Source organism: Rhinolophus sinicus, linkage group LG17 (assembly GCF_036562045.2).
Source record: "Rhinolophus sinicus isolate RSC01 linkage group LG17, ASM3656204v1, whole genome shotgun sequence".
Taxonomy (NCBI): domain Eukaryota; kingdom Metazoa; phylum Chordata; class Mammalia; order Chiroptera; family Rhinolophidae; genus Rhinolophus; species Rhinolophus sinicus.
Genome location: NC_133766.1, coordinates 13,701,234 through 13,726,065, shown reverse-complemented (window position 1 = coordinate 13,726,065; position 24,832 = coordinate 13,701,234). Strand labels below are relative to the sequence as shown.

At 39.8% G+C, this 24,832-nt stretch overlaps 1 protein-coding gene across 3 annotated transcripts in view; it reads right to left on the bottom strand.

Annotated features, from left to right (window-relative positions):
- The window catches only part of HMCN1 (hemicentin 1), a 667,703-nt gene that overhangs the window by 552,427 nt on the left and 90,444 nt on the right, over positions 1–24,832 (bottom strand). The window contains exon 1 of one of the 3 annotated variants that reach the window (XM_074322402.1): positions 9,008–9,131. The exons of 1 other annotated variant lie outside the window; for it this stretch is intronic. The gene's annotated coding sequence lies outside the window, so the exon portion shown is untranslated. Of the gene's footprint in view, positions 1–8,993; positions 9,132–24,832 lie in introns of those variants that run through there. One more of the 3 variants, XM_074322401.1, reaches the window with a different exon arrangement.

Below are 24,832 nucleotides of genomic sequence, written 5' to 3'. Positions count from 1 at the left end.
AGTGAGCCAGACAGCTGTGACCCACCCACACGCGGGTCAGCCTGACTCTCCTGCTTTGAGACGGACTCAGTTTGGGATGTAACTTTATGGGTCTTGCTGAACGTGCTCACCCACTTGGTTCTGTCACATTACTGGAAACAACTTCTCCTTCCAAAGAAAAAAACACTTCGCCCAACAATTCCAGTCCTACAGACAAATCCGTAGAGACTCATACACATGCCCTTAGGAGACAGATGATGATATTCATATCAGTTTTATTCATAACAGCCCCACATTGGAAGCTACCCAAATGTTCATCCAAACTAGAACAGATTAATAAATGTTGGCATATTCGTGCAACAGAATTCAAACAGCAATGAATACCATACATAAAAATATGGATGAATTTTATAAATATTGAACAAAAGAAACCAAACTCACAAAAACACATTTCTGTATGGTTCTATATAGAAAAGGGTCAGAAATGGGTGAAACTCAGCAATAGTCAGTATTCTTACAAATAATACAGAGGTGGTAGAAACTTAAGGACACGTAAGGAAGTAACTACCATAAAAATTAGGAGGGTGTTGATCTTTGGGGTGGAGAAAAAGGGTAGGGATTGGAATGTGGTATATGGGACATCCTGGGGAATATTGACAATGTTTTATTTCTTGACTTGGGTGATGGTTACATAGATGTTGATTTTATAACTTAACGACCTGTATAGTTATATTTCATGCACATTTCCCCACATCCATTGTATTTGGAGTGGGGAGAGTTTAAAAAAATTAAAGCATGTTCTTGTTAGGTAGAAAGAAACTGCCCCTGGACTTCTTGTCACTTGATGCAAGTAAATTCCAATTTATTAAGAACTGTTGTAAGGTTTTCTATATGTACTGCCAAACATAATCGTAGCTGATACAGCATTCAAAGGGTGGATAGAACAGGGACAATAAAGGGAGCAATGAACAGAAAAGTGTTATTACAGTTAATAAGAGAACTAAGAAAGCAGATTAGATAGGAAAGTCACCTTGACACCAAGGGACTATCACCAAGTGGTCAAATGGGATGAGAACATAAAAAAAGGCCATCGTACTTGGCTAATAGATTGCTATTTCCAAAAGTAGTGAAAAAAAGAAAACTAGATTAATGTGTATTCATATTATATTTAGAGAAATAGTATATCTATGCTTTATCAACATATGAAATCTGCACATTCTCAAAAACCTTTTTGTATAATATTTGTTAAATGGCCAGAGAATCATGTATTAACATACTTCAGCTATCATAGCAAAGAAAACTAGTGGAACCTGAGTTAACCTCTAGAAAGAGCAGGAAAAATTAATTGGCATGACTGTTCTCACCAGTACTCTTCTAACCAGAACCAGGCTAATATATTCTTCTCAACATGATGAGAGACTCTAAGAGGAGAAAAGAAGGAAGTAGAAGAAGGAAAAAAAAGGGAAAGAGGGAAGGAGAGAAGGAAGGAAGGAAGGGAGGAAAGAAGTAAGTCTGGAGGGAGTGATTCAATGTAATTAGCATTACAACACATGTAAGCTTAAGAAGCAGTGGACACCTATAGGAGAGAGTCAGGGAAGATTTCTCAGCAGAAGTTGTTCATAAACTGAGATCTAATGGCAGCAGAATTAGCCAGAAGAGAATGAGAGGGAGGGCTCCAGGGCCAGCTCAGGAAGGACCATGGGAATTATATAAAGCAGGTCTTAATTACTTTTTTATTAGTTTCAGGTGTACAAAACAATATCGTGATTGAACATTTATATACCTCACAAAGTGATAACCCCAGTAAGTCTGTTACCTGACACTATACATGGTTAAAATATTATTGACTATATTCCCTATGATGTACTTTTATATCACTGTGACTATATTTTTAAATTATAGTTGACATTCACTATTATTTTATATTAGTTTCAGGTGTACAGCAGTGAACTAAGTCAGACAAAGACAAATACCATATGATCTCACTTATACGTGGAGTCTAAAGCACAGAATAAGTGAGCCAACAAAACAGAAACAGACTCATAGACACAGACAACAAACTGACGGTTACTAGATGGGAGGAAGGTCTTAATCCTTTTAAACATCTCTTTCAAGATTTCTTCCCTTCACTGTGCTCATACTTAATAGGTAAACCACCATTTTGAATGATGACAACTTGTTTTGTCTGATCTTTTGAAACACTATCAGCCACTAGTCACTAACTGGATTTTGCTAGTGGCTTCCAAAGTCCCAGATAATATCACACCGTTCCTAGAACAAGGTCTGTTACTGTTATAACATTTAGTGGCATTTATGGAGGCATACCAGTGAACGCCGGAAATAGTAAACTCTGACTCATCCCCGCCATTTACTTGGGTGTGGACATACAGCATGACCCATAACACCAACTCAGACCACAATGGCGTTTTATGGCAGCACCCATGCACTCGCTGTGTGTCACTTAATGCTGAGAGAAGCATCTGAAATGGCCTAGATTTAAGAGGAAAAATCTGTGCTTGTCTCTATGTAACAGAGAACTGGACTGGAGAGTGAGGATAAGGAAACATTCCTTTGCTACCGTGCCTTTATTCTTCCTGTTTAAAAATTGTTAGTGATTAGTGCAATGTGAAAACAATCACTTGTACTTTGAGTTCTCAGACACGTACTCCCTGGTAACAGCTAAAGGAGGTTGGGGTAGGGGAGAATTTCATCAGGATAAAAAAAAATAAATAAAAATCACCCTGTAACCTAGTATAAGAAAACTTTAAAGGGCCTTACTCAAATTAACATTACTAAATATTCAGCCAGGACTTTCCATCGCAGTCCTTATGCCCTGCTAATGCAACCAAAAGGATGAAATCAATTGCCTAGATGTAAATTGCCAAGAGAAAATTAAACATGTAAAATCTGAATCACGGTGCTTCACAAAATATATCCAGTTACTGAAATCTTTATGAACTTTGCGTAGAATAGGTCCTCAAACGTTTTGTGAACTAACTTAACCAGTGAATGAAAACCAGTGGATGAAAGGGAGAGTGGGAAGGAAATTCAACTGTAACCATCAGCAAAGTATAAATATGCTTCGAGAATTAGACACTAAATAAAATTTAAGTCAAAATCAGTGTCCAAAATAAGCGATGGTTGGAAGATGACTGATATAAAATGAGCTATCATCTCAATGAAACTGTTAAGCGTGAGGAGAAGCGTCCTTCCTTATCCTCACACTCTTATCCTCTTAACCATTTTTCTTCCCTGTTCTCCCACCCCATGTTCCCCTAATCGCTGGCCTCCCACATTTTGTTAAATTTCCCAGTTAAAGGCCCATCATTCCCTTTATACTAGGAATATTTACACCTTAAGTCGGCCAAGTCTGTTCAATAGTTCACTCATGCCTTAATTTACTCCATAGCAAGTTACTGCACTCCAGGGGGTGTCAGAATCTGTGCTTAGTCTAGGAGCAAAAACAATGAAGAAGGCCACTTGGTCCCACCCTCAGGCTGCTTAGGGTCTTTGCGGGCTAGAGATGAGCAAACAGCCAATTACAATACAAAGAGACATATATTGAGGCTTTGGGGACACATCTCCTAACACTGCAATTTACATCCAGTTGAGGAAAAAGGACACTTGAAATGTAAAGGAAGTTAGTGTTGGTTAACAGTTCAAGATAACAGTTCAATAGAACCCCTTAATTCCCGTGGTTAGAGGATGACTGGTGAGAGGATGGAATCTGAACAGGAGAAAGCTTAGCCTTTCCTTAGACAAAAAGGTTAGGGAGGGGAGGGTCCAAAAGTAGAGGCAATCACATGTGTGAAGGGCCCGAGATGACGGATTAATGTACCGAGGACATCTTTCTGGATAGGACCTTTGCTGTAGATAAAACAGGCAAACTGACCACCTTTCTAAGCAGAATCACATTGTGCTTTTCTGTCTCCTCCGCCAGAGGCCATGTGATACTATCCGTCCCATCTTGTCCCTTCTCCTACTGTTCCTTCAAGGCACAACTTGGTAATTCATCACGTCTAGCCTTAAAGTCATACATTTATAAGCTCTTTTCACTCGTCAGTCGTCACATATATGCCTTGTCAATGCTTATGATATCTGTACTGTTTCAAATGTCCCTTCTCCTCAACTAGATTGTAAGTAGTTCCTTAAGAACAACGTCTGTTTGCATCTTTCTCCCTAGCCCAGCATTTTGCCAGAGCAAAGGCTTACTGTTTATTAACTGGTGACACGGTTTACATCAGCAAAAAAGAACACAATCGCCACCCGAAACTACCCACTCATCAAGGTGGGTCTGCGTAGGGTGCCACTCTGATGATAAATTACCCAGGTGGTTTCTGCTGTATAGACACAATAAATTCCAACTCAGGGGTTCAAATAGTTGGGTCAGGATGACACTAAAGCCATTTTTACTTTGAGAATAAGTCAACCTTTGGATCAAACATTTGTCTTCTTTGCTGAGATGCTGCTGACACCAAAACCCCAGTACCTCTGAAATACCCATAGAGGGAAGGAGGATTCTCTTCTGTCACCACCTGAAAAAAGAGACAAACCCGGGGCATGTGGCGGTACATTTCCAGAAAAATGACGGCCGGAAGTTAGAAGCAAAATTTCTAATAGATATTCTATAGTCATAATACAAGGGTATATGTAGTTAACTCCCTTAGATAAGATTTTTGAGACAAAAAAAAATCCAATTTGAACTTGGAGAAAGATTAGTTTCCTAGAGGCAACATCAGAAGACTTTGTGCATTTATTCAGTTCATTGGTTTACAAAGCTGTAGATACATAGAGTTCAAAACCAGTTCTGTTCCCTCCCTGGGTGAGATGCCCAGTGGCAAAAACTCTATTCCAAGGCTCATGAGCAGTCTTTCAGTAAATGGAAAATTCCACTAAAAATAAAAATAATAGTGCCATGCCAGCATACTAGTACCAATTAAGTGATAAGCCTTAAACGCATTTCCACATGTGGGGACTACCTAACAGGATCACGGTGCTGCTGGCGGTAATTAGCATCTGCCTGATAAAGTCTGTGTTTTCCACATAGGACTTAAAGTGGATTTAGTTATAGTGAAAGCTTAGGTTGTCCTGCACTACTCACTATTATCATTAAACTGTCTCTGAAAGATTGGCAATTGTTTTTCTTTATTAACTCAGCAAACACTGATTAAGCATCCACTATGCTACAAGCACTAGTCTGGAGCAGAGGTAATTCAATTCCTTGTCACCCAGGAATTGACAATTGAGTGGTGGAGACAAACATGCAACACAGATCATTTGGCTAAACTGAGATAAATGCTATATTACAAAGTAGGCAGAGAGTGCAGTGGGTTCAAACGGAGCAAACAAGAATATTAAGCATTCTGGCAAATGTTAGACTGCTAGAAGGGACGTCAGCAGCGCTAAAAGCAAAGTTAGTGAGGTTACTGCAACCATTCTTCCACTGCTTTCTTGAAAAACGTTTTAAAACCACTTATTTTTCTACCAGAAGTTTTACTTAGTGATTGATTCATCAATTGGCCATGAGACCCAACAAAATTAAAAAAAAAAAAAAAAAAAAAATAGCACAAACGTCACCATCTCCAGGTAACACACCTACTTACCTTCAAAATGTGGATCAACCCCAGTTGAGCTCAGAGAGTTCAAGCTCACCCAAAATAACCCAGAGTAGCTCATGTGACTGACTCCCACTTGCTTTTGATCATTACAGCAGAGAAGAGCAAGTCAATTCCAAAAGTAATCTAGGACACAGCTGGGGGTCTCTGCACTCCCAAGTCCCACAGTTTACCTTCTCACCTGCGTTTCCAGGCTGGTTACCTAAACAGTCTCCCATCCTCTCAGCGATTGCCCTCCCGCCATATAGTCAACATCCCCCAAATACTCTCTACCTCACTAATCACTTCACTTTTATGTGGTGTCTTGCACACAAGAGCTGACTGAGATTTGTGGATGAGTTTTTCTACTTCTACTCATTTTATCAAGTTGTTCCCTCTGGGTCCAAGGGGTGTTTCCATGTCTCCCTTTTCTTCCTCTCCCGTCACAAATCTCTGCCCACCCCCTCTCATCGTATTCACCTGTTAAGGTAATATTTAAAGGGAGACAGTGTAGAAGGAAGAACAGGGCTTCTGGAATTAGACATCTCTGACTCGACCCCCGATACTATCCCCCGAGTGAGTCACTTACTGTCTATGACCTCTAGTTTCTCCTTCTGAAAAATGAGAATAATTCCCTCTAATATATAGTGTCATTGAGATATGTATGAGGTCTGACAATTAGGTTTGCAAACTGGTTGCAATGATGTTGCTAAACTTTTTTGATACCACGGGGATTATTCATTATGAGTTTGTAACTATTGGACAAACAGTTAACCAAGTTCACTTGAAAAGGCTGCATGAAAAAGTTAAGATGAAAACGACCTGAACTTTTCGCCCACAATTCATGGCTCTTGCATCACGACAATGCACCAGCTCACATGGCACTGCCTGTGAGGGAGTTTTTAGCCAATAAACAAATGACTGTATTGGAACACCCTCCCTACTCACCCGATCTGGCCCCCGATGACTTCTTTCTTTACCAGAAGATAAAGGAAATATCGAAAGGAAGACATTTTGATGACATTCAGGACATCAAGGGTAATACGACGACAGCTCTGATGGCCATTCCAGGAAAAGATTTCCAAAATTGCTTTGAAGGGTGGACAAGGCACTGACATCAGTGCATAACTTCCCAAGGGGAGTATTTTGAAGGTGGCCATAGTGATATTCAGCAATGAGGTAGGTAGCACTTTTTCTAGCATGAGTTCATGAACTTAATTGACAGACCTCGTATAAAGTTCCTGCTATACTTTGGTGTCAGGTACCCAGTCAGTGTGCAATAAACACTCATTTCTTTCCTTTCTAAGACCCAGTTTAAATCCCTGCCTTTCTGGCAAGCCTCTCCACTTACACACTTAGGATCGACCCCTTCTATAGCACAGCCGGACTTCCCCCATTTCTGAAGGCCTCTGTGGTAAGAAAATCTACAGGAACTTTAGAAATGAGGGAGAGAACAGGACTGGGGAATGGCAAGACATTATTAAACCAGAACTGATTTAAATTCAGTAAAATAAAACCATAACCCGACTTGCTAAATAAAAACAGTGCTGATGACATTTAGACCTTTTAAGTTAGCAATTACGACGACGGTATTAGTTTCCATGCACCACTCCCTAATCATTAGAAAACTTCTAAAGCGTTTCCTGCCCTGTGATTTATAAACCTGCTTTTAAATTCATTTGGTTGTGAGGCAAATGATTTGTATACTGCCAGAAGGTGTGTTTTATCTGCACCCAAGTGTTCAATACATATCTCGTTTTATGGCTCAGTGCTGTTGACGCCCTGGTATAAAGTCCCAATGTGGTCTCCCAGGCACATAGCTGCTTGAGAAGAAAAAAGCTTTAAATAAGTTCTAACAAAGCACTGCGTGTTCCCAAGGAGGCATCCTACCATCCCACACCCCAGCACTCACGTCCATGTGGCTTTCCGGGGTCAACGACAACCTTATGCCCAAAGACTTATTCTTAACCCTCAATGGCCCAAGGCTGCAGTTCCACGGTCTGAACATGGACCTTTACGCAGCGTCCTCTGTTAGCTTCCTCTAGCTTCATGAACAGTAACTCTGGTCCTGTTCTGTTTTCCTCTTAACTCTCTTTCCGAGTAACCTTTTCTGTGCCATTGAATCCTTCGTTTCTCCACCTCCCATTCCTATTTCTTGGCTACTTCCATTTAAAAAAACAAACAAAGCAAAAACTAACATGTATGTGCCAGGCCACATCCCAGGCTAAGCACTTAACTCTTTGAACATTCTCGACAAAATTAGAAGGTAGCTACTATTATTATCCCCATTTTACAGGTGAGGAAACCGAGGCTCAGACCGGTTATAAGAGGCAGAGTCAGGATCCAAACTTGGGCAGAGTGTGGTTCTGGCAGCCAACACTTGCTAAATTCCCTCGATTCCTTGCTTAAACGGAGACCTCAAGCCACACAGAGTATCTATTGTTGGTTTTGTAGAAAGCATATTTTCCGATGAAATGCACCCTTGTGAAATCACTGCCTGTCTCCTTCTCTGCTCCTCCCCCTTCCTCCTCCTTCTCTTCCTCCTTCTTTACACTGTCTGATGGCAAATAAATGTTGTTTGATCAGAACCCCAAGGTGTCATAATTTAGTAAATTCCCAAATCGAAGACAAATGCCTCCATGTCAAATCTTAAAGTCTCTCCCTACCTTATCCCAGCTCCAGCTGAGAGAAATTCCCTCTTTGAGGTCATCAATAAAGAAATGATATAGAAAAACAACACAAAAAAACAAATTAAAAAACACACACATCATTCTGGTCTGGACCAAACATCTCTGTACAGTATTTTGCTTTCTAACAGGAAACAGCGAAAGTCATTTTGCAAAAGACATGCACAGCTGCACACCACAATCCTTACTATCTTGTAACGAATTTCAGGGGATCTATCACTCACTACTATTTCCTGCTCTTGGGAATCAATTAATGCTGTCAAGGTAGAAAATCTATTTCTATAGATTTTCTATATCTTTAAAATACATGAAAACTAACTTTTAGTGTCAAGCGGTATCCTCTGCTTCTGACATGATTCTGTGACTCACCGAATAAGCCCTGTTTGCTCCCTTCAGTCATTCGACAAACATTTATTGAGCTCTGGGACACCACAGTGAGCCAGACAGACAATATTCCTTCTCTCGTGGTAGCATGGGACACAGCCAATGAACAAATGGGCACAGCATGGCAGGTAATGGTGATTGCAGTGAAGAAAATCAGACAGGATGATGTGTGACAGAGAGTGAAGCGGGTCGAGGAGAAATGAGTTTAGATGAGGTTATCAAGGAAGGCCACGCTGCTGAGATGACATTTAGCTCAGCCCTGACTCCTGAAAAGCAAGCACGAACATCCCAGGGTGCAGAGAGAGTGAATGCCAAGTCTGCAGGTGGAAACAAGACCAAGGAAACCTGCCTTGGAGAGCTCACCATCCTGTGTGCTTCTTCATGACTTCACACCTAAGTCCTGTCAGTCTGTGGTCTAAAGAATGTAAATCACATGTATGCGTTAAGTTTATCCCTCCTATCACTGCAGCTGCCAAATTCCCAGGAGTCTTGTGTCTTGGTTCCCTCTGGGGCGCTCCTACCGGGGCCAGTAATACTGTTGATGATTAACACCCACAGACTGGGGAAAACAAATTTTGCAAGTCAGTCAGCCAGAAAATTCTTACTAAATAAGGTTGCAGGAGATTTAGTCCAGTCCTTGGGGCGCTGGGCCATTCATTCCTGCATAACCACCACCTTGCCCAGCCCCTCACCCCATCTCATGCTGCCCCCAGGAGCCTGATAGCTGTTGAATAATAACTTCTCTTAATCTGTGGCAAGCCAGTCATTGCTTTGTGCTGAAATACCGGTAAGACTCTCGGGCTTGTACTTAGTACCCGATAAGTCAGTTAGTGAAAGTTCTATAACTTATCTTGATAAAGAGATAATTTACAGAAAGATAAGCTTTACAAGACATTCCTGATGAGCCTATATCCTAGGCTTACAAAGCATCACAAAGTTTAAAAGAGACCATATTCCATGTTAGTGACACTTTCCTCCTCACGTGGGGAATGGATATACTTTCGTTGCATTCAGCCCATCCATTTTCCACACAGATGAATTTATTGGGCCTGAACTGTTCCACTGTCTTAGACTATTCTCCCCTGACCCAGTCTCAGTCTCCATGTTCCCAAGGTTTTGGGGAACAGCCTCACTGCTGTTGCATTTGCTAACATCCGGGTGTGATATTCTTTCTCATTCACATCACTCATTGGTCCACACACCTCTGAGAATGGTGTCTTCTGCTTGTAGGTTTGCAGAAAGCTGTCACAATCTCTTAATGAAGAATTTTTTTAAATACCCTAAACTTTTGTGCTTCCCTAAATTGATCTAATTTGCTTCTTTCTATGCTGTAGCTTAGGCTAGTTTTCAAGTCTAGAGACCTCCATGATGATATAATTAGGACTGCCAAACATAGTCAGAAGACCTAAATTCCAGTCTTATATTTATTTATTCTTTAAAAAATACTTTTTACGTACCTATTATATACCAGACCCTGCATCACCAATAGGTTTTTTCACCTTGGAAAGTAGCTAAATTGCTCTGTGCCCTAGTTTTCTTATCTGTATATATCTCTATAAAGAGGGCGTTGTATCAGATAATCTCCAGTCCTTTGCAGTTCTAAATGTCTTTGTTTCTAATTCCAACTCTAACCTACCTCCATATTGTTCTCAGTCACACTTGTCCCTAACTGACCTTGTCATATAGAAATTTCCCACTAAAATAAAGGCCCGTACTGGTTATATTTCCTAAAGCAGTAATATAATTCCATTGATTGAGAGAAAAAAATTACCATAATCAATATTTCTGGAGTTTAGATGATTACTTGCAAGGATAATAATAAAGAAATTATTATATATATATTCATAAACAAGAGTCTGTACACAGTAATATGTTATAAATGGCTCAGAATCCGTTTCCTAAAGAAGAAAATACAAGTATATAACCAAGCACCCACTGAAAGTACAAATAGAAAATACAAAATTCTAAGCTGAATAGACAATGTAAAAACATGTATACATAAATATTGTTGGTAACACTGTATATTCTTTCTAAAGAATAATATGACATGTAGCAAGGACCATAAAACTGGTTGTGCAGATTAGTTAGTAACAGTCCTAATCTTCATTTTTTCCATCTCTTGATTCTGGGCTCACCCACATAATTTGCTTTGACCAATGAATGTGCTCTCTTTCCAGTCATGCTACTGTGCCACAGCCACGAGAACATGCCCAGCTTAGCCTGATGGGTGGATGTAAGAGACACATGGAGAAGAGCCAAGCCTTTCTAGCTGGAACTGGCAGTTTCCCTGAGTTAAGGAAATGGTGCTGGGATTTAGGAAGGCTAAAGCAGCTAGCATTTGCAGGAAAATTCCAGAGAAGGGAGAGCTCTGGATATCTGCAAAGGGTTACCTTTCAGTCTTTAGCTAAGTAATGATCAGCCCATTTGTGAAGAAACTATCCAAGATCTGAGAAACAATTACCCAAAGGATTATAAAGAACAACGCGCAGAACTCACACCGAGCCAGAAATAGTTCCTGTCGCCACCAGCTAGAGTAGAAAAACTCATAATTCATGAGGCATCAGACTAAGTGATCAGAAGGATTTGTCCCATGTCGTAGGGCTATATCTGCCCTAGACAAATACTGCTCTGCTCCCACCTAGCAAAACTTAAATGCAAGACTGAAAAGATCAAACTATTTCCAAGTAAATGGGTCCCAGAATAAGTTTCAAGAATATTTATAGAGATATGAAAATATCCAGTTCCCAAGAAGGTTATAGTCACCATATCTGCAACCAATGAAAACTTACCAAGTATATCAGTTTGCTAGGGCAGCTATAATACAGTACCACAAACTGGGGGACTTAAACAACAGAAATGTATCATCTCGCAGTTCTGGAGGCTGGAAGTCTGAGATCAAGGTGTTGGTTCCTTCTAAGGTATGTAGGGAGGTGAGGGAAGGATCTGTCCCAGGTCTTCTTCCCTGGGTTGCAGAGGCCACCTTCTCCCTGTGTCTTTCACCTGGCTAAGTCTGCATGCGTGTCTGTTTCTAAATCTCCCCTTTTTATAAGAACACAAATCATTGGATTAGGGCTTACCTTAATGACCTCATTTTAACTTGGTCAACTCTGTATTAACCTTGTTTCCAAATAAGATCTGGGATAGTAAAGATTAGGACTTAAACATATGAGTTTGGGGCAGGGGGTGGGTAGGAGGGGAAACGTGCGACACAATTCAACCTATAATAACAAGCATGAATATAAACAGGAAAATATACCCTATATTGACAAAAATCAATCAATTGAAACAAAAAAAAATGATACGGATAGAATTAGAATTTGACAAAGACATTAGAACAGTTATTAAAACTGTATGTCGCTTGTTCAAGAAGTTAGAGAAAAGTGGTATGACTAATGTTACATACAGACTTGGGAGACATAAAGGGACTTGAATGAAACTTCTAGAGATATAAAAATGTAATGTGTGAGATGGAAAATACATTGTAAGGGATTAATAGCATATTAAACATTGCAGAAGTAATAATTAGTGAACTTGAAAACATAGCAATAAAAATTATCAAAAATGAAACTCAGAGATAAAAGACTGGGGAATAAATGAGCAGAACATCAGTGAGCTGTGAGACAATTTCAAGCACCTAATATCTATGTAAATAGAATGCCAAAGGAAGGGTAAAGGACTGAAAAATTATTTGAAAAGCTGAAATTTTCTACATTTGATAAAAACTAAAACTATAGAAGCTCAACAAATTCTAAGTACAATAAACATGAATAAAACTACACTGTCATGTTATCAAATTGCTTCAAACCAATGATAAAGAGAAAATTCTAAAAAGAAGCCAGCGGAAAAAGACTCATTTAGTACAGAGGAACAAAGACAAGAATGACAGCAGACTTCTCATAAACAACAAAACCAAGAGACAACGGAACAACACCTTTAAAGAACTAAAAGGAAAAAAAAAAAATCTCTCAGTCTAAAATCCTATACTCAGTAAAAATAGCTTTCAAAAATGAAGGTGAAATAAAGAGTTTTCCAGACATTGGGTTGTTTCAATTGTTTCATAATTCATTCATTCAACATAATAATCAAATTAATAAAAAACCTCTCGCTATTTTTCATTATGACAAATTTTTATCAAGCTGTTGTAATTAGGGTAGGAAGAAAGGGGGAATAATAAAGAAGCCATAGGATTGAAATAAGGTTCTTTTTTCTTTCTTTTTTTTTAAATAATTCATATCTTTTATGAAAGGATGTGAAAGTGCTCACCATAGACATACACAATAATGTCAATATTCAATAATTAAAATGGAAAAAAGAAAGCCATAAATATCTGGAGGAAGCAAATATGTTTCTTCTTCAAGTGCTAATTTAGTTACTATAATTATTAATAAACATGGCTTGGAGCTTCCTGGCAACCATAGTGAAAAGGGAAACACAGTTTGCAAGAAATTGTGTTTTGTGTTAGAGAGAAAAACATTATTAATGCACAAATATTCACTGCCTTATCCTTTTCCAAGATGTCTTTAAATATTACCTCTCCCAGCCAGGCTTTGACAGATGCCAGAGCTGGTAGGGGGAGAGAGAAAAAACAAGAAAACACTGTAAGGAAACTTGGGTATCCAATTCCACTGTTTGAAAGAGGAATCATATATTTGGAAAACCAACAAAATCATGTATTTTGGAAACCAGCAACTTTTATGAAAATCATCCTCATACAGGAAGTAGGTTATTTCTTTGACAGCACATGTAAACCGTTCCCCCTCATTTCACTGCTTAAATGCTTCGCTTATCTTTGCCAATGAGCAGACAAGCAAGTGTTCTGTAATAAATTGGGAGCCCAAATGATGAAGTGCTGAAATCATCATCTTCAATTTAGCAGTGGCTATTTTTATGTCATGTTTTGATTTAAGGAGAAAAATATTCTAATCCACTTCCTAGGAACAGTTGTAATCAGCAGATGCCTTCAATGACAAAACTCAAATAATTACACTTCTTCATTTAAAAATCTGTTCAACAACAACAACAAAAGAGGCATCGGTGGATTTTTATTTGTCAAACCTCTGGAAAATGGCCTATTCCTAAATGGACTATCATTGATTTTTATAACATATACGATTAGGCAAAAAAACAAAAAACAAATAAAAAATAAAAAAGGGAGAAAGAAAGAAAAATCATTACCTTGAAAAAGAATGGTTTATAGCCTACTTGTTTCTTTTATGGTATCAATATATAGAAAGAGATGTTACTATGGAAATATCAGTCTAGCTCATCTGTGTTATCGTCAAATCCCACAGACTACACGATAGCGTTGGAAAGCTTTACTAGTGCCCTCCATTCCATCCTGTTTTAAGTGCCCTAACCCATTGTTAGAATTTCATTTAGCTTCTTTCTGCATTCTCTTGTTGTCCCTTTTGGCCAACAGGTAAGTAAGTTACCAAAAGGTCCTCACTGGTCATTCATGGTTTGAATATTTCATGTCCCTCCAACAGACCACACAGGATTCTAGGCAGTGAAGAAAACAGGCTAACGTCCCTGGCTTCATGGAGTTTACATCCTAGTGGAAGAGGGAGGACAATAAAACAAGTAGAGACTAAGTCATATGGCGATAAAAGTGACAGAGAAAAGCAAATCAGGGAAAGGGAAGAGGGAGTGTTGCTGGGGACGGGTGGCAGTGTTGAAGAGAGTAAAAAGTCACAGAGCGACATTTGAGCAAAAACCCAAAAGGCGTACAGGAAGGAGTCATAGAAACATCTGTAGAAAGAGCATTCAGACAGAGGGAACAGATTTGGCAGCACTGAGACAGCAAAGAGGCCAGAGAAGCTGGAGTAGGGAGGTGGAGTGGGACCAGTCCGCCAGTGATGGAAGGAACAGATGGCGGGCAGATCATGGAGGGACTTGGAGGCCACTGTTAGGATTTTAGCTTTGACGCGGAGACAGATCAGAAGCCATGTGGGGTTTGAACTCAGGAGAACCATGATATGATACATAGATTTTAAATGCTCACACTGGCTGTTGTGTTAATAAGCAAAGACTAGATACACAGGACCAAGGGAAGAGGTAGATTCTATAGAAAGCTACTGCAGTGGTCCACCCAGGCGAGAGACGAGGGAGGCTAGTGGTTTCCCTTCCTCACCTCGATGGGTACCCACCCAGTAGTTCTGGCCTAGATGCCAGGGGTTGACAGTCATATTTTCTTGGAAAAGCCTTTTTAAATATTTATTGTCTTTAATAAAAGTATCAGAAAGTTTTGAAAGCCAACAAGTCAACATTTACATATGGGAGACTAGTGTAAGAAGCTATTGTTGTGCTCGCTTCGGCAGCACATATAATAAAAGGCTATTGTTAGTGAGACTAGAAACACAGACAATACCTCCATTTTTAAGGGCTGAGGTTTACTCACCGAAGTTTCTTCTTAGATGCCAATTAAATAGGAATTAGTCTTTGTTTCTATCCTGGCTATGGAAAAATGCTTTCTTAATATACTCAGCTCACTTCCTACCCTTAAGAAATGCTATATAGTGAACAAAATTTACTCAATTTTCAATGATTGAAGATTTGCATTACTTCAGGATCCTAATTCTTGCCCATAATGCATATTAAACAGATGTTTGGATATAGCTGTACGTGATACATGAGATTGGCCTGATTTTATACTGGACCCTAGGACATCCTCTTGAAATTTTAGTACTTTTTTACAGCCTTACATGTTTGTTTTTTGTTGTCACACATCTTTCTCCTGAAAGCAGATTGTAGAGGAACTCTGGTTAATGAATTATGGTAATTAAGTGTTTTTCCCTGTGATCCCAGCCTTTGAGAGCCACTCTAATCATTTGCTAACTCTAATACACACCCAATAATGACTGACATTCATCTTCTTGTTTCTGAAATAAACATATTACTAACCTCAACCATGTTATTCAAAATGTAGATCAAAATACCCCTTTCCGTGATAAGCCTGTACTTTTACAGCCTTCCCTGCTAGTCTCTCTCCAGTAACATTTTTCTGGGCTGACAGAACTGTTAACCAGATTTTCAAACCAAGGGTTATTTACATCCTCCAGTACATTTCAGTGGAATTAATTTGAGTTGTCCTCCTTTCTCACCAGCTTCTCAATAAATCTTGTTGGCAGTTTAAATAGAAATATCATCAAGTCAGGCTGGCTTATGGCAAAAATTACTACTGTTAAATGTTCTACCCAGAACTTGAACGGTAAAAGAAAGAAAGACAAAATAAAAAACAAAACAAAAAACAGAAAAGTGAGGAGAGGACGTTTCAATAAATATGAATAAAACAAACAAGAAAATATGTGAAACTTCACAATATAGAGATAAGAACGAAATTCCCCCCCAAAATGTTGCAAGTACATTATGTCAGTTTTCTAGGGCTGCCATAACAAAGTACCACAGACTGGGTGGCTTAAACAACACACCTTCATTTCTGACAGTTCTGGAGGCTAGAATTCTGAGACCACAGTGTAAGCAGATCTGGTTTCTTCTGAGGCCCCTCTCCTTAGCTTGTAAGGGCCATCTTCAAGTTCACATGGCATTCTCCCTCTATGTGTCTGTGTCCTAATCTTCTCTTCTGGTCAGGACACCAGTCTTATTGGATAGGGCCCACCCTAATTGCATCATTTTAATTTAATTACTTCTGTAAAGATCATATCTCCAAATACAGCCCAAGTCTGAGGTAGTGACTGAATTTTGGGAGGACACAATTCAACCCATAACCCCCTACCCCCCACCCCCGCATTGAAGAAAAGTACATGGGACAAATCTGTTGTCACCTACTGGCTGTTTCATGAGCTAAGATTTTTGATACTTGGAACACTGACAACATGCTAAACATTTCACATCCTCATTCCACATATAAAGAATGACCACTAAACCTATATGACCCACCAAACCCACAGCAGAGACAGAAAGTGCTCAGACACACTGGAGTCTAGCCCACTTTCTGTTCAGCACCCAGCTCTGCATTCTGGGGACAGTCATTAACCAGGCTCAGTATGTGTCTTATGAAGAGTCTTCCTTTGCCAGGTGTCCCCACATTTTGCACAATACCTGAAGCCAGATAAAAAGAGCTGCTTTCTGTTTTCTGAAAGACACTTACCACAGAAAAATACATCCCTTTGCTCTTTATTTTTTTCCAGCCACATTTGTAATACTGCAACTTCCTGCTTGGGCCTGAGATATGGAGTCCAAATCCAAATCAGGGCTAGTGTCGGGTAGGTGTCCATGGCGGCCATCACTTCTTGACTGTGATGAACCTGGACCTCACTGCAGAAACTTTCTTAACACAGCCACTAGCATGGCTAGGGTTGAGGTTGGGCACTCGAAATAAAACTTCTTCAGCCCTCCTGGCCCAAACAAAGTGGGATGCCAGAAGCTACTTGCCTCTTTCCACTAGGCAGCCCCTTCAGCCAGGGGTCTCCGGTGACCAAGTCAGTCTTAATTCTTGACTGGCCAAACCCAGATAAGTCTCTGTGTTAACAAGAACCATTGTAAAAGGGCAGGAGTCAACCCAGGTTTTGTGAAGCCTGAAGTTTATACAATTTGGAGAAGGGGAATCCTCTTTAAGACAGAGTGTAAAATTATAGATAAAAATGGGCCTTGGAAGAGTCCCATGCAAGTGAGAGGCCTGAAGTTAAGTGTCACTAGCTTCCACTTGTATATTTGTCCCTGTCACAAGGAAAAGCTGCCTCAAGATCCAAACTTTTCTGTAATAAAAATTCCCTCCCTCCCTGCCATCCTCTACTCTGGCCCTCACCCCCACCTTCAGTTCCTATATGTCTACATCTTGTTCCAAATGGGCTTTCCTGCTATTTCCTTTCTTTATCCTCCAGTCAGCTTTGGTTCATGGATGGCAACAGGATGGGCAAGTTGGAGATGCAAGACTGGGGCTGAGCTGGAGAAGCCCCCAGGCCACAGAGAGTGCTGTCATCTTGTTAAGGAAGGAGCATGTATTTGGTTACTCTGGTTCTGAGATTGAACAAAGGCCATCCTTTGAGCAAACTATAGAGACCAGGCTCCAGGATTTAGCAGATGAGGGCAAGCCACCCCTCTCTTATACCACTGAGAAGTGAGTGTGGAGGTTTCTTCAAATGGAGTGCACAGTTTACATAAAGAGCCCAAAGCCTTCTACAGGAAAGGAACTAGGAATACTGTGTATTTCCCCAGATATCTGAAGCTATAAAAGCTGAAGGGATAGACCGAGTTGGTTTTGTCCAAGGTTGAATGAAGAAAAAAAAAAAAAAAAGGCAATGAGACTCTTGAGAGGAAAAGATACCACAACAGTCAAATGAGACTGAACCAGACAGCTGCTCCTGTCTCTAATGGTCAGAGGGGACACTGGTTGTGGACCCACAAAGTGATCAAACCATCCAGACTCCACAGCGACAGCACTGGTGCTCTCCCCATAGTGGCTGTGAACAAGCAGGCAGGCTGAGGGACCAATGTTACAGAGCTGTAACTCGGGGCACACAGACGTTCTTTAGTACAGTGCTCATAGCTGAACGGAGAGCTGATGATAGAGCAACATCATCTTCACATGTACCTTCTGCTTCTCCCTAGCCTCCCTCCTTATACACAGCACTGAGTTTCCATGGCATTTCCTGGAGCACCCAGGAACCCTTGGGTCTAGCTCAACCCCCAAGGGGCAGTGGCAGTGGTTTTAGTGGAAGTGGCATGTCTGGGACTATGCTGGACTCCCAGAACCTGGGAGTCCTTTGCAAGCCCTACGTTAAGGAAGCTTTTCATTATGCATATGGATTTGGGAGTGAGAGAAACCTATGCTGGGATCCCAGCTCCATCACATACCAGGCGCATGGTCTTAAGCAAGTGGACTTATGTCTGCAAACCTCAGATTCTTCATCTGCCAGCTGAAGTGACTGTGAGCAACAACTGAGTGGATTTGTCTAAAATACACAGCACAGTATCCAGCACACCATGTCCTCAGGAAATATTGGTTCTGTTCCTTTGATTTCCCTGGCACTGTCTAGCCAATGGCAAGTTTTAATTTGGAGTACAGGATTAAATTGTGGGCAGAACAAGCCCTCTTGTTATCACCATCACTTGTACGTCACTGGTGTAATGCCACTGGAAGCTATGGTCACACCAGTGTAAGGATATGTGGAGGATTAAACGGCCAGGTCCCCCACAAATTGGCCTTCAGTTTGAACATCATATAACTATTAGGAAATGAAGAAAGAAAACTAGGCATCAGTCAACTTGGATTGGATGTAAAAACAACCCTCCATATACGTAGCTATGCCCATGGTGTGGACAGAGAACAAAGAACATATGCAATTAAATGACTAGGAGCTGAAGGAACTCGCTTTGGAGCAAGCGGGAAAGAACATAAGCAAACTGGCTTCAAGTAACCTTCCTGGCATATGCATTTCAAATGGCTCCCTCACTATGAATTCTCTCCACCCTTAAGTATATAGGTTGGGTTCCCTCCCCCTACGCTTACCTACATTCACCCACCATTTTAGGTTTCAAATCCCTACATTTATTGCCAATTCCACATAGGAAGAAGTCATCGTTTCTATTTCTTTTGCATACTCCCCTTGGGTAGGAACGCAAGAAGTAAAAGAGGAAAAGAACAAAGAAAGGCAGGCAGGCAGGAAGCAAAGAAGGAAGGAAGGAAGGAGGGAGGGAGGAGGGAAGGAATAAGAAGAAAGCAGAAAGTCCTGCTTCAAAAGGAAGGCTGAACTCTGTGGTGAATAATCCTGCAGCAAAATATCCCCATGCTAAAAACCTAGCCATCTGCAAACCACTTGCTCCTGGCTGTTCTATTGAACTTGATGCGTCCATCTTCCTGTAATAAATGCTTGTTGGAGAATTCAGCATACGGAACCATCTGCCATGCTTGACTTGAATTATCAACAATAAGCAAAGAATTCATTTATAGCCATATTGGTCATTAGTGACTAATTAAATGTGGGAAGCAAATGCAATACTTTCCAAAACAGCTGCTAGAGATAGGGGTAGGCAGCAGAAATAAATGCACAACTGGTTCCATAAAGAGCTCTGTCTCTGAATCTAAATCCGGGGGTTTTCTGAGGATAACAGTATCCAAAGCAAGGCACAAGGAACATGGCAGAAGAGCTTGAGAATGAGCAGGACTCAGGTCCCCTTAAACCCAACACCAGGATGATGGCGGAAGGGATCATTACACCTAGCCACACATGCCACTTCCTAGAAGTGAACCCTCCAACCCTCTGAATTCCCTTAGCCCTTTACACCACTTGTGAGGCTCGTATTATACACTGGATTATTATCCTTTAGACTCGTGTCTTTTTTATTTCCACAACTTGTATATTATTTAAGGCAAGAATTTGAACTTTGCCACATTCAACTTTGAACCTCACGTAAGACCAAACTTACCGCTTTTTATTGAGACTACATTTGTTGTTGCATAAGTTAATAATAAATTATCATTGTCTTTTAGTCTGAAATATATTCTCTTATCTGTTTCTCCATTTGAGCTGGAGTAGCCAAATCTAATAAATATTTATGGATTTGGTTAAACAAAAACAAGACACGTGCTCTAATAGCAGAAACCTGGGTAGGGGGTCAGGAGAGAATCTACTCCTGGTGTTTTTTTCTAAATGTAAAAGTGTACCTTGGTAAGTCACAGAACTTCCCCATACCTTGATTACTTCATCAATAAAGGGAGGTAAATGAATACCCATGCTGCAAATAAACAAGGGAAGGGAAGAGAGGAGATGTTTATTGGGTACCTATTATATGCCAGACACTGGGTTAGGGGCACACATATGAGTCTCAGAACAACTCTGCATTAGTTTCCCAGGTTTACAGATAAAGAAACTGAGACTTAAGTAAAATAACTAGCAAGAGTCACTCAGCTAATAATTGGCAAAGTGAAAACACACACTAGGAGACTCTAACTCCAAAGCAGTTCAGGTCAAACCATTTGACACCTCAGTGAGAGCCATTGAGCTGGCACCCTGATGGTTGCCAAGGATACAGAGGTGAACTAAACAGAAAGCTCCGTGTCTACAAGTGGATGAAAACACATAAAGAAATCATTGCACCAGAGTGCGCATAAAGGATTCCTTCCAACCCACCCTGCTGCTTTTAATGAGGCTGTGAAAAATAAACTGTAAAAATCAAAAGGTGTATTTTAAGTACCTGTGCCTACTACTGTACTGCTTGTATTAGGAAATATGCTTTAAATAAAGAACTCTTGGTCCCAGTCCTCAAGAAGATTGCAATCTTCTCAAAGAAATCATCAGTGCTTGAAGCGGTGAACTTCACTTATCAGAAAAATTCACTTTCACATGGAACAATATACTCGATTAAAACAATAGATAAAATTAATATTGCTAATTTTGGTTTAGAGACAGCTTGATGACAGCAATGAAGACCAATGTCTTTGCAATATAATGAACACAATGTTGTCACACATCAAGGGTTACAACTTTCTGAACAGTATGTCCACTAACCAGAATTCATTAGTAATCCCCAGGTTTTGTATTATTATGGGTCTTTTACAAGCAGAATTTTCTTGAATTTCTTGTGTTATTGTTGAAATAATGTTTAAAGGATGTATACATAACCCACAGGCTTCCATTCAGGAATTCATTGTTAATGGGAAATATCCTACCATCCATATTCTGGCTTTGACTGTATATTCCTCTGTAATTAAAGGTTCTTTTTGATTAAGCAACATTTTAAAAGTTTAATAATACTCCTTCTTACTTGAAACAGTAATATTAACTTTTATTCATCAAAACTTCCTCCTTGTGTATCCAAGACTTGTGACTATGACACATGAAATCAAAACATCAAATATGTAAATTTCAAAAGGAAGTCAAGCCATAAATTATGGGTCATTAACTAATAATTATAAAGTAAATGAGTTGTGGAAGGATGTTTTATGTCATTATTCCTTCAGTACCCCTCACTTTTACATTATTACGGGTCTTTTACAAGCAGAATTTTCTTGACTTTCTAACTTTATTGTTAAAATATTGTTTAAAGCATGTACATATAATCCATAGGCTTAAATCCAGTGATTCATTGTTAGTATATATTCATTGTAACAAAACTAATATGCTATTTCAGAATGCTTCTCCCTATCACAAAGGATTGAATATTTTGTCTTATTTAGTTACTTACTATTATTTATTTGTTCAAATAAGCATTTGGAGAATAAAACCCCAAAAACCAATAGGTGGAAACACACACACCACCACTTTTTTAAAAAATTATTGAGACATATATACCTTGCTCTTCTGAACAGACATAATTCCTATTACTAGCATACTGAGCTCATATTTAATATGTTATAATTGTCCTGTAAAACATATGTTCTCTCTAGGACTGCCTTGAAATCTCTTCAGATAGCAATAAACCGTTAAATTAAGAAAAATTTACTGTAAGACCAATACCCTCACATTTTGGTGATTATTTGGGAAAGCTCACGACTTCTGGAAGGAATCACAAAAGAAGAGGGCTAGGATTTTCAGGGACTAAGTTAGGAAAGGTCAAGTGTTAGAGGACGTGCAGGGTCTAAGGCTCGCCATTTCTCCCCACCAGAGCCATTTGCAATTGGAGCTCAAATGTTTCTATTTTGCTCTAAATTATTTAGGAATGAGAAGTCTCATGGGCGTAACAAGACCAGGGCCCAGATTCCCTCCATGTTGAGTCACAGAGTTTACCCCCAGTGATGCTAGGATATCCAAGTGAAGACAGGACAACCAATATTCCAAGTGGAAATTCACCACGTGCTGAGGGGTCCACAGTCAATGGGAGAAACACTGGCATGGGTACAGTACGCAGTGGGTTCCAGAATGTGTCAAAAGTTGTCCTACACCTGAGTGCCTTGGAAAAAGTGACTACGTGTATAAACTAAAAAGATTGCTCTATTAAAGAGCCCACTACCATCCTTTGGGGATTCTTCTGACTGAGCATAATGTTGAGAAGGAATATGACTCTTTTTCTCACCACAGACAGCTGGGCACAGTCTACATACACTAGGGTTAGAGGGAACCTGGAAGCAAATGAAGTCTCAAGACCTTGACTAGTTCAGGATGAAACATTTGCTAACTTCCTGTCACACCCCCACCAGCCAAGGCAGTAGCAAAAAAGTATTAAAAAGCAAGAATGTGGTAACAACTATGCATAGTGCCAGGTAGGTACTAGAGTAAGTGAGGGATTACTGAATACATTCTACAAATGTCTGACCACTATGCTGTACACCTGAAACTAATATGATACTGAATGTCAACTGTAACTGAAAAAAATCTCTTTTAAAAAGCGTTAATTCATGCCCACAGTGTTCATCGAAGGGAACCTTAGAAATACTCAGCACAGGTAATCTCCTTAAAATGATGAGACACTCCTGTGAGCAAAGTGGATTGGAGCCATTGTAATATGTACAATAAACAACAGCTAAGAGTTATTGAGCCCTTTTCATAAAGCAAGTGTTGTGTTCTGCATATATCATTTACTCCTCAAACCAAGCCTCTGAAGTAGGTACATAATAATCCCCATCCGAAAGATGAGGACAATTAGCCTTGGAGCAATTAAGGGACTTACCCAAGATCACACAGTTGGCAAGAATCGGATTCCAGAAACCATGCTTTCAACTTGTACTAACACAGTAACCACTCACGGCACAGGACCATTTACATTTTAATTAAAATTAAATGAAGTTAAAAATTCAGTTTCTCGGTTGCACTGGCAACATTTCAAGTGTGCAACATCCACATATGGCTGGTGATTACTGTATCAGACAGTGCCAATTACATAACGCCTCCATCACTGCAGAAAGTTCTCTTTGGCAGTGCTATTTTAACCACTACACAAATCTGAGGAAGATTAAAGACAAAAACTAGTTTAAAAATACACACACACACACACACTCCTCAGTCTCTCCAGTGAGGGGAATCACATCCATGGAGATGATACAGGAGAGAAACAGAACAATGGTCAACAGTACCACCACTAGAGGGTCATGAACTTGGAGCGGTGGGAAATCCCAAAAGGCACCAAAGAGAATTCTGTTTGGATAATTCGAGAGATCTACAAAAGCCTCCAACTTACTTGCACATGTTAAAGGAGGGCCCCTCTGCTAAAGAAAGGGATAGAGACCCATGTTACAAATATACATGTGACCCATTGTGCTGACAATCTGGGAAGACTGGCATCCCTCCCTTCAGATGTACAAGATCTGACAATTAAGTTCGTGAACTCACCCTAGAAAAAGTGCTACATACCTCATTGCTGAATATCACTACCATCACCTTCGAAGTACTCCCTTTGGAAAACAATGCACCCTTCAAAGCAATTTTGGAACTCTTTTTTCTGAAATGGCCATCAGAGCTGTCATCATATGACCCTTGATGTCCTGAAAGGTATCAAAACGTCTTCCTTTCAATATTTCCTTTATATTCAGGTAAAGAAAGAAGTCATCGGGGGCCAGATCAGGTGAGTAGGGAGGATGTTCCAATATAGTTATTTGTTTACTGGCTACAAACTCCCTCACAGACAGTGCCGTGTAAACTGGTGCATTGTCGTGATGCAAGAGCCATGAATTGTTGGTGAAAAGTTCAGGTCGTCTAACTTTTTCACGCAGCCTTTTCAGCACTTTCACATAGTAAACTTGGATAACTGTTTGTCCAGTTGATAGAAATTCATAATAAATAATCCCTCTGATATCAAAAAAGGTTAGTAACATCATTGCAACAAATTCGCGAACTTAATTGCCCCACCTTGGTGCAAGTAGCATAGACATATCATATTTGACAAGTGGAGCGCAAGAAGAGTCAGAGTTTCCAAAATATTCTGAATGGCTCCAAAACTTCTCTTAGAATAATGTTTGTCATAAGAAATCGTACTTATATATATATATTTTTCTTAGTTGTGAAAAGAAATATAATGGTTTCAAATAAAATTCTGCTATTTTCTATTTAACATGACAGGATTCCTCAACTCCATAAGACTATTTGCTTGAAGCAATCAAGTCTCTAACAATAGCTTTATGATGTCTATAATTGCTTCATGTTTTTAGCAAGAGCCACACAAACAACTCTTAGACCTAATGAAATGATATTTTCCATTTGCCTAAGTGTCCCACACAAATTTGATATATAAGACAAGGTTTTTCTCATCTTTTCTAATCGTTTCGATTACTTCATTATTACTTTGTCCTCCAGAAGT